The sequence below is a fragment of the Neodiprion fabricii genome, chromosome 6 (assembly GCF_021155785.1).
Source record: "Neodiprion fabricii isolate iyNeoFabr1 chromosome 6, iyNeoFabr1.1, whole genome shotgun sequence".
NCBI lineage: Eukaryota > Metazoa > Arthropoda > Insecta > Hymenoptera > Diprionidae > Neodiprion > Neodiprion fabricii.
Window position 1 is genome coordinate 10,468,489 of NC_060244.1, and position 8,586 is coordinate 10,477,074.

The window sequence follows — 8,586 nt, forward strand, 5'->3', positions numbered from 1 at the left end:
AACATAGAATTTATTTCTGTTTAGCTGTGATTAATTATTATTTTTAGAATGAAAGTGATTTAAACGCGAAACTAAAGTTTGTACGATTGTTATTTACAATAAATGTTTGAAAAAATAGGTCATTTTTCTTAAAATCCAAAATATCGTTCTGATTTCTACAACAGCAAACTTTATCTAATAAAATTATTTTTTCTTTTATCAGTTATCTGGAAGAAATGAAAATTTGACATCTGGAATCCCAGATCAAAAATTTTTTTTGACCGATGTTATAAAAAATACAATCGTAATGTGTAAGCAAATCTAACAAATAGATCAAAAATCATATTGTATATTATGGCCGAGGCACTTGTACCGCAATTTCGACGTTCTTTGAGAATCGCCGTTTTATTCATCTGAACTTAAGCCTGCGAGCGAATTCAAATTTTGTAACGATAGGTTCGCCGATCCTGCGAACGCTTGCCGCAGAACGTGCATTGTACCGCGGCGTCCAGTTAGACCAGTTTTCAAATATTTCGGACAGGACAATGTTGCTGGTTCTCTTTGCGGCAGCAGATGCGGGGACCGACTGTCTCCATACAAATTCGTTCGTTCAAAAGGTGAAATTTACTTTTTGATTCAAACGTCCCTCGCATAAAGAATTTATTATACCCCGCGACCATTCGTATAACCCGCATACCCGTGTAGCCTCGACTTTTGCTCGTCTTTTCCGAATGTTTTGAATTGCTTTATTTTTCACCGCCTAAATATGCATTCGCTCTCGGAACCGGGAGGACGAGAAATAAAAAGCTCAGAAACTCCGAAAGCTCCAAAACGCGTCCGCGCCTGCAGCCTGCAGTCACAATGTTCGATGTGGTCAGTTGGCCTTTAATAAGCAATTACTTAACGTTTCATTAGGCGACGTGTATAAGATTTCATCGCACAATGAAAATAAAAGAGTTCCCGGCATTGTGCGAGGTATACGAGCCCCAAGGCGTTGCCGGCACCCCTCTGTCCACTCTTGGAACTCTGAATGACCACTGGTCACTCACTCGCCGAAGGGACGAATTATAACGTGCATGATTCCCAGTCCAGACAACAGGAGAAGGAAAGAATTCTGCACCTCTTTGTCCGATCACGCAAAACGTGTTTAACTTCAATTTCCCAAGTGTAACGGCGGAATAATATTTTCGTAAACTTGAAGACGCTCCTCGGTCATTTGAAAATAATAAAAAACATACCTTCTTTCCTCACGTTTTTGGTCGGACGCGAGGAGCTGTTTTGATAAATCACTTTGGACCACCCGGTATAAGTGAAGTTCTCCCTCGGCTGCCCTTGATTCTCTTCAACCCCAGTCCTGTTCCCCCGAGACTGGACACTGGTCAAGCCGGATGGATCGGTCTCGAATAAAATGCGAGAAAAAAAAAAAAAAAACCAACGAATGTCCAGTTTTTTCATTCGAACAATCGAGCATTATATCTAACGGTTGGATTTATTTTTCCTTCTACGAAAATCTACGTGCGGTGAACTTCGTGGAAGAGAAGTGCGTACACGCGGTGCCCGGTTTAGTTGTTTTTTTGTTTTTTTTTTTTCGAAAAAAAGAAAGAAAAAGAAAAAGTGAAAAACAAATTTTCCCTCCATTCTTTTGCCAAAGTTTCCGCATCTCGTATGAATTTCCAATTTAAACTTGTAACACGTTTCGGAGTTACTTAGTGGCTGCATCCTGCATAGACTTGTATGAGGAGTATATGTGGTGGCGTAGGTGCAGACGGAGATTGTGGTGGTTGAGGGTGTTGAGAGGGGATGGAAAAAGGGGGGTTTAGGGGGGGAATGCCGATAGGGCGTGGAAGGAGACGAACTAGCACCCACACCGACGGCGCATGCGGATGCCTCTCGGTGTATAAGTAAAGTTTGTTCGCAACTTATAATAGGGACGCTTCCATCGCGAGAAGGATTGAGGTCGGGTTACCCGTACCAGACGAACTTGTAGCGTAATAGAACGGGCAGGTGCAATCTAGGTACGCGAAGCCTCGCTCTCGCAATTCTTGTACGGACACTTGTTTCCCACCTTATCGTACGTAAACCGTTGTCTTTACGTGTCAAAGCCGAGGTGAAGTCGATTCACGGTTTGTAAGCTACCGAGAGGAATTTGAACGGAAACGAATTCCTTAACCCTAGTTTTGCAAAATTCGTGATTTCAAACACCAGGGAAATTATTGTCCCGTGGAAGCAAACTTTTATCGTAGAATAATCCAAACGATCTGTCATTTTTTAGAAGCTAATTATTAGGTACGATTACACAAAGCTGAAGGTGTTTGACTTTTCGTGCTGACGTAGTTTTCTTTCTTACGTTTATCACAAATAAAAACTTTTCCTCAAGGTCTGTTCTATTCCGCAAATAGATAGTTTATTTCTTGGGGTGGATAATCGAATAGAGTTTCATTTGACTGTAGAACACTGTTTGCAGTTTACAACGGTGATTAAATTTTTCTTTTAGTAAATTTCTCCGCTTGCTCTATCTACCTTTCGCGGTAAACTTTTTCACCAGAATAAAAAAAAGTCATTTAACATTTTCATCGAAAATGATTTTCTTCAGTCACGCGGGATGATTGATTTCCTGAGGGTAGCATTCCAAAAGTTCAACCAAGTTTGTTCGCACTTTCAACCGTCAACACCGTTATAAGATCTCACAGAAGTTAGTAAATCATCCATACATAAATAAATAAGACGCAAAAACGTGTCTACTCGTGACTTCTATAAATCTCTGGATCACCTCGCGAGGGAATTTTCAATAATTCTCTTACAGTCTACTTTTCGCTGCGTTTTATAATTACACTGATACACACGCCATCGTTTTTCATTAGCAGCTGAGCTCTTTTTCGGCAGGTAAATATTTCAGGTGAAACTGCACCAAGTATTTAACCCCGAAGTGTAATACCGGCTTTAGGTTTTATCTGCACGAAATTATCTGAAGAAGGCGCCGCCTCAAATGGGCCCTCGGCAACTAGGCCCAACCCTTAATTAATCTGGGCCCAGCCCAGTCGGAAGGGCCCGCCGAACTACGAGGGGCGAGGCGGATCCTTCCGAAGCTGGAGGGCGGCCAGGTTGAACAGACGGGGAACCGAAACATTACCGCTTCCGGAAGCAGTAATTGTAATATTACCGAAGGAAAATTACCCGCGGTGAATGCGTCAGGAAGCCATAAGCTTAATTATGATCGAGATAACGGGGGCCGGGAAGGAGGTGTGGAAGAAATTTACATCCTTTCTCTAATCCTCGAATTAGCGATAATAAGTGATCGACGATTCGCATCACTCGTATTATGTAATTTTGGAATGGAAATTATAACCGCGAGTTACGCGATAGTTGTGTAATTTAATCTGTAGATATACGAAGCGCGGCCAGTTTTTCCTTCAAAGAACGAAGCTACAATTGCCGTCTGCAGTTAATTGTTTTATACACGCGGATAGCAGCGTTCCTCGCTCGCCATCGCTGACAGGATTGACGGTTAATTTGAATCGAGGTTTCAGGATTCCCGAGCTTACCTATTTACGGAGGATTTATTCTGAAACAATTAACCGTTCCTTTGTCCATTGTTTACTTGTGTTATTGTACACCGATACTATAATTACATTCATCTTGGACATTATATGCATATATTTATATACGTATATACCCGTCCATTGTAATTAATTTAATGCGTAGCGGGATATGCATAATGGCAAATAAGTCATAATGATGCTTTGAAATTCAAGGTAGTTTCGAATGTTGAATAATGTATCGATTTTCAATTTCGTACTTAATACAATCACTCTAGCTTAAAATTATATTCTCCCGAACCAGTAAACGGGTACGTATACGGGACATTCGATGTCAAATTTGCAACCCATGTACCTCATCCCCATCGATTTTGCTAATTTTTTATTATGCTGTCACAACCGACCCAAAAGAGTCTCGGAATTTTTTTTTAGAGTTTTTTAGCTACCAGTGAAATTTAAAGAAAATGTATAACCAATTCCGCAAACGTTATTTTTTTAAATCTGAAAGATTTCACTCTGGAAAAAAATTCCGAGAGTTCTCGGGTTGGTTTTAACATCATACTAAAAATTATCATAATCAATGGGGGTGAGGTACATGGATTACAAATTTGACGTGGAATGTCCCATATATATATACCTATATACATCCGTACATCAGGGTGGTTGAAAAGTTTTTTTTTTTCTTACCTCCTGAAACGTGAGTGTTTGACGGAAGAAAGATCCTCCCGAACGATGAGCTCTTCTAGCTCAAATCTAATAGATCACTCGTTTCATTCTTATTTCTCATTTATGTAACATGGAGAATTTATTCTATTTGTTACAAGTCAAAAGACTCGTAAAATATTCAATATTTCTTGAGATCATGCATATTACATACTTCAAGCTTATTCTTCAAGATTTTCAAACCTCTATAGTTAAGCATTGTTATCATTATTAGAACGCACGTTACAGTCATTTGAAATTGACTGATTTCTTCTTTTGCGGTAAAATCGGTGTGTTCTAATGATGCCAACTATTTTGACTTTAAACGAAAAAGTGAAATTTTCCAAATGTTTGAACAAATCGAAAATAACAATAAAAAAGCTATCTGTTCCGAGAGGATGTTTTTTCATTAAAACACTAACATTTGCGACAAAAAAAAGTGTTATTTCTAACCACCCTGTGCTGTAATTGTTTTGTCGTCCGAGACAACTTGACAGGTAAACACAAAGTACAGAAGTTAATTTTGATCTCATCAGCTCTGAAATGTTCTCATATTTTCACATTTTATTGCTAGATATTGTCGGGCAATTTAATATTCGTTAAACCAACGTATTTCACCGTGTTATACTTCGATCCCCGCGGCGTTAGAATTCCGATTTTCTTTGCCTATACAAAGGATGCTAGTAAAGTGAATATTAGATGCTACCCGTTTCCCGTATTTTATGGTCTTCGGCATCGCGAAATACAATGTAAGAATTTCGTTTTTAGTGCTCGTTAAAGTCGGACGCGTATTACGAGATAAAAATAATTATCGGGCAAGCCGCTCGTAAAGCAGAAGCGAAAAGTTTAACGGCGACCTAAGTGGAAAGAGAACGAGCAAGAGCCAGTCTTTTAGATCGCCGAAGATAAACGCAATGCCGTCGACGTGTGACGCGAGCTTAATCCTGTAATTTGCATTTCCCTCATGCTGCCTCTTCTGCACTCGCGATAACTGTTATCTTTATTTTTCACCTTAACGAGCTTCTCTTTATTTTCCCTATTTTCTCCCCGTTTTCCGTTCCGCCAACGAGCTTTTGACGGGCACACCAAACACAGTGGCTAATCGTACGTTGACGTTCCACTTCCCTGCAACTCCGGCAGCTGCACCCGTGGTTTCGTTTCGTTTTTCCAGTATCATCGTCTCCCCCCGATCAACGAATCTCAATCGAATGTGTTCTGTAATCGAGCACTACGTCGCGTCGGTACTTAAATTTTCGTCGTCTGTACAGCCGTTCGCCGCAGCACAATCACGCGGTCGTAATATGCCTTCAGCGTCACGCCGGGTGTCCAATTAGTGATTGACTTATTACAGTAGCACGCTGCATATCGACCGCATTGAAAAAATGAGAACATTGTTTCATTGAGCAGGAGAAGGCTCATTGTCCCCGGACCGCAAGCCTCGCGATGTTTGTCATGGTGATTTACAGCTCGGGGGCAAAATGAGTTTTTTATACGTACGTTCGACTTTGGGACTTTGTCTTTGGCCATTCGACCGCCTATTTTACGCTACCGAGAGATATATTAAGGGGGCGTCCTCGTCGATTTCGATGTTGACGAATACAACTCCGACATCAAAGTCCGCGTATCTCAAACGAGAAAAGGGGCTTAACGGCCACGTTCTATACGCGATCCTGGACAAAAACACTCCGATAAATTTTCATTCGACGAAGAAGTAAAAAAAATGGCAAGACATCGACGAATTTACTATTGCGATTTCGCAGAGCCCGTACCTTTTCTTTATTTCTGTCTCAAATGAGAATGTGTCGGAGTGTTTTTGTTCCTCGGGCATCGACTTTATTCCTCTCTTTCCTCCGGAATGCTATCCTGCAAATCCGGTATTTCGACCCGCCCTTTCCTCTTCGCGTTCACACAATGCATATTTCGCGATAATTACATGCAATTGACGGTGTGATCGACGTGCTTCGTGCATTATGTATAAGCCGCGTAACGACGTTACGGTATTGTACGTATGATCGGCGTCATTCGATCACGCACATCATTCGCCGTGCCTCTGATCGCGTCTAAGGAATTGCTGATACGAATTTGCCGGACGGATTTCTTTTCGACGGTAACAATTCACTGCAGATGCTGCAGGGTCGGCCTTGTTAGGCGCAACGCGGCATCGATTTTCTACCCGACTACGGGCTTTATTCACCCTCTCGCAGATGGCGCTCGATGAGAATTCCAGCTGCCCTCGCGGGGTTCAAAAGTCTCGCCCTTTTCTCGCCAGGCGGCGCCGGCGCTGGACGCGGATAAAAAAAAAAAAAGAAGCGGGTAACAGTGGCTCTCTTTTTATGCACCCCTATCCCCTCATTTCTTTTTTTCTACCCTCGCTCGATTAGTCACACCGGGAAAGCGCCCGGAGTCCTGCACTCGATCTTTGTGCTTCGGTTCATCTTTGTCTTGATTGCGCGGCTCAGGTGTGACGGCGGAATTTGTAAATCAAACTATGGTCTTGGTTAAGAAAGGATAATTTTTTCGCAGGCACTTTATTGTTGAATCAAGGAGTCGATCTCGACCTTGCGCGAGGAGTTGGAAAACTTTTTCTATCTGTTTTGGACTTGATCGAGGATGTATAGGTATACACGGGCATTCCTTAATTCCGGAGGAGGCCCGCGGGCTGAAAATTTTCACCCCGAAATAATTTAGGACCCTCTCATCCACCCCAACCCCTAGGTGAATTCTTCCATCCGCGCGTCGCTTCCAGAATTATTAAAATCCAGATTGAGATGATCCTGAAATTCTTGCTCCGGGGCACGAAACAAATGAAGATCACGCAGTTTTAGCCCCGCGATGCAGCACTTGCGCCCTTACCGGGCCAACTTTGTCATTAATTGACGTCAACGGGATTCGAAAGGGGTTCTCGGCGTCGCCGATCCGCGAAAGAAGTTGCCCGCTACGAAAAATTAAACGGAAACCCAGGGGAGAACAATTCGTTTCAATCCCGTTCCGTTCTACCTCCTTGTAGGCGTGCCCGCTGTTGTTTATTTTTGTTTTTTATCCCCCCCCCCCCCCCCATTCCTTCGGTACGAGCCATTAATCAGCGCGTTGTAATAAAACCTGTTCCTGATCTCGTCGAGAGTTGAGAAATTGAGCAAATATTAAAGCGATCACGGAATAAACAAGAATATTTCATACGTACAAAGCCGCGATACAAATTGTGAATATTCATTCTAAACTTTGGGTGGAAAAATTTTCTATATTACAAATTACATTCACGTTTTATGCAGTTATAAAACGCTTCTTACTGCCGCTGGCTCTCGCAATGTTTAATAATTACAACGGTCGAAGCAACGGTGCTGGGATGGTAAAGGGTGGGGCATGGGGCCTATGGAGCGAGTAAGGAAGGCGGCAGCAGCCGCGATGAGGCGGGGAGGCTGGAGGGAGAAGGAGGGTGAGGAGGGGGGAGGTGGAGGTGGAGGAGGAGGAGGAGGAGGAGGAGGAGGAGGGACTGAAGATCGCACTGTAACGGGGCAAAGAAGGAAAAAGGGGACGAAAGAGGTAAAATAAATTGAAAGCAAAATTGTACTCGCGGAAGAAAATGGAATTATTTCACGACGATGGTGTTTCTTCCTCCCTTCTTGCAGGCCAAGGGAACGGAGAAAAAGACGCCGGATCGCCCGAGATAAATTCACCGGCAAAACTCAGTCCTTAAGTTATATTATATCCGCGATAAAACTAAAAACAACGTTTCGAGCTCTACGATGTATATATAAATTATTTATCGTGGAATCGGCAAAAAATAATTTATGTGCAATTTTATTGGCGAAAGGATGACGTCTTGTTTTTTTATTCTTTTTTATTTTTGCAGTTACTGTTTCCTCTAAGAATTATAAAAATGTATAAATCAATACTGAATTAGCTTGTATGTCAGTCTGGTAAGACCTTGATTTTGAAGAAATTAAAGATAACGGCGGCAAATTATAACTACCATTTGTTTTGTTTTTTTTTTTTAACAAGAATTGCAAGCCATACATTGATAAATTTATAGTTGAATCCAATTAGAATCAGAAATAGTACGTTGCGTTACGAGTGAGGAAGATGGGCGATTTCCGACAAGCGTGAAGTTTGCAGCGCCATGCAGCCGCAAAGGCGAGTGCTGCGGTCACACGAATAAAAGTACAAAGTTAGCGGCATAATTAAGTTTTAGGAAATTGCGCAAGCCCTTGTGTGTAAAATTAAGAATTGCAGTTGAACGCAACTGCCTGAGTTGTTTTACCGCACTGTTAAAAAATGGGGTACCGGACGCACGTTCCGCAGTCTTGGAAAATCTAACTTTCGTAGCACGGGTTGAGAGGAAATAATTTTTAACAAATACAACCGTATGCGA

General features: G+C 42.0%; 1 long non-coding RNA gene across 1 annotated transcript in view; it reads left to right on the forward strand.

Annotated features, from left to right (window-relative positions):
* The window catches only part of LOC124185420, a 67,793-nt gene extending 60,229 nt beyond the window's left edge, over nt 1-7,564 (forward strand). Inside the window, exon 4 of the long non-coding RNA XR_006871389.1 lies at nt 7,487-7,564. This is a non-coding gene — a long non-coding RNA (uncharacterized LOC124185420). The remainder of the gene's footprint in view (nt 1-7,486) is intronic.
* Nucleotides 7,565-8,586: the final 1,022 nt, after the last annotated feature.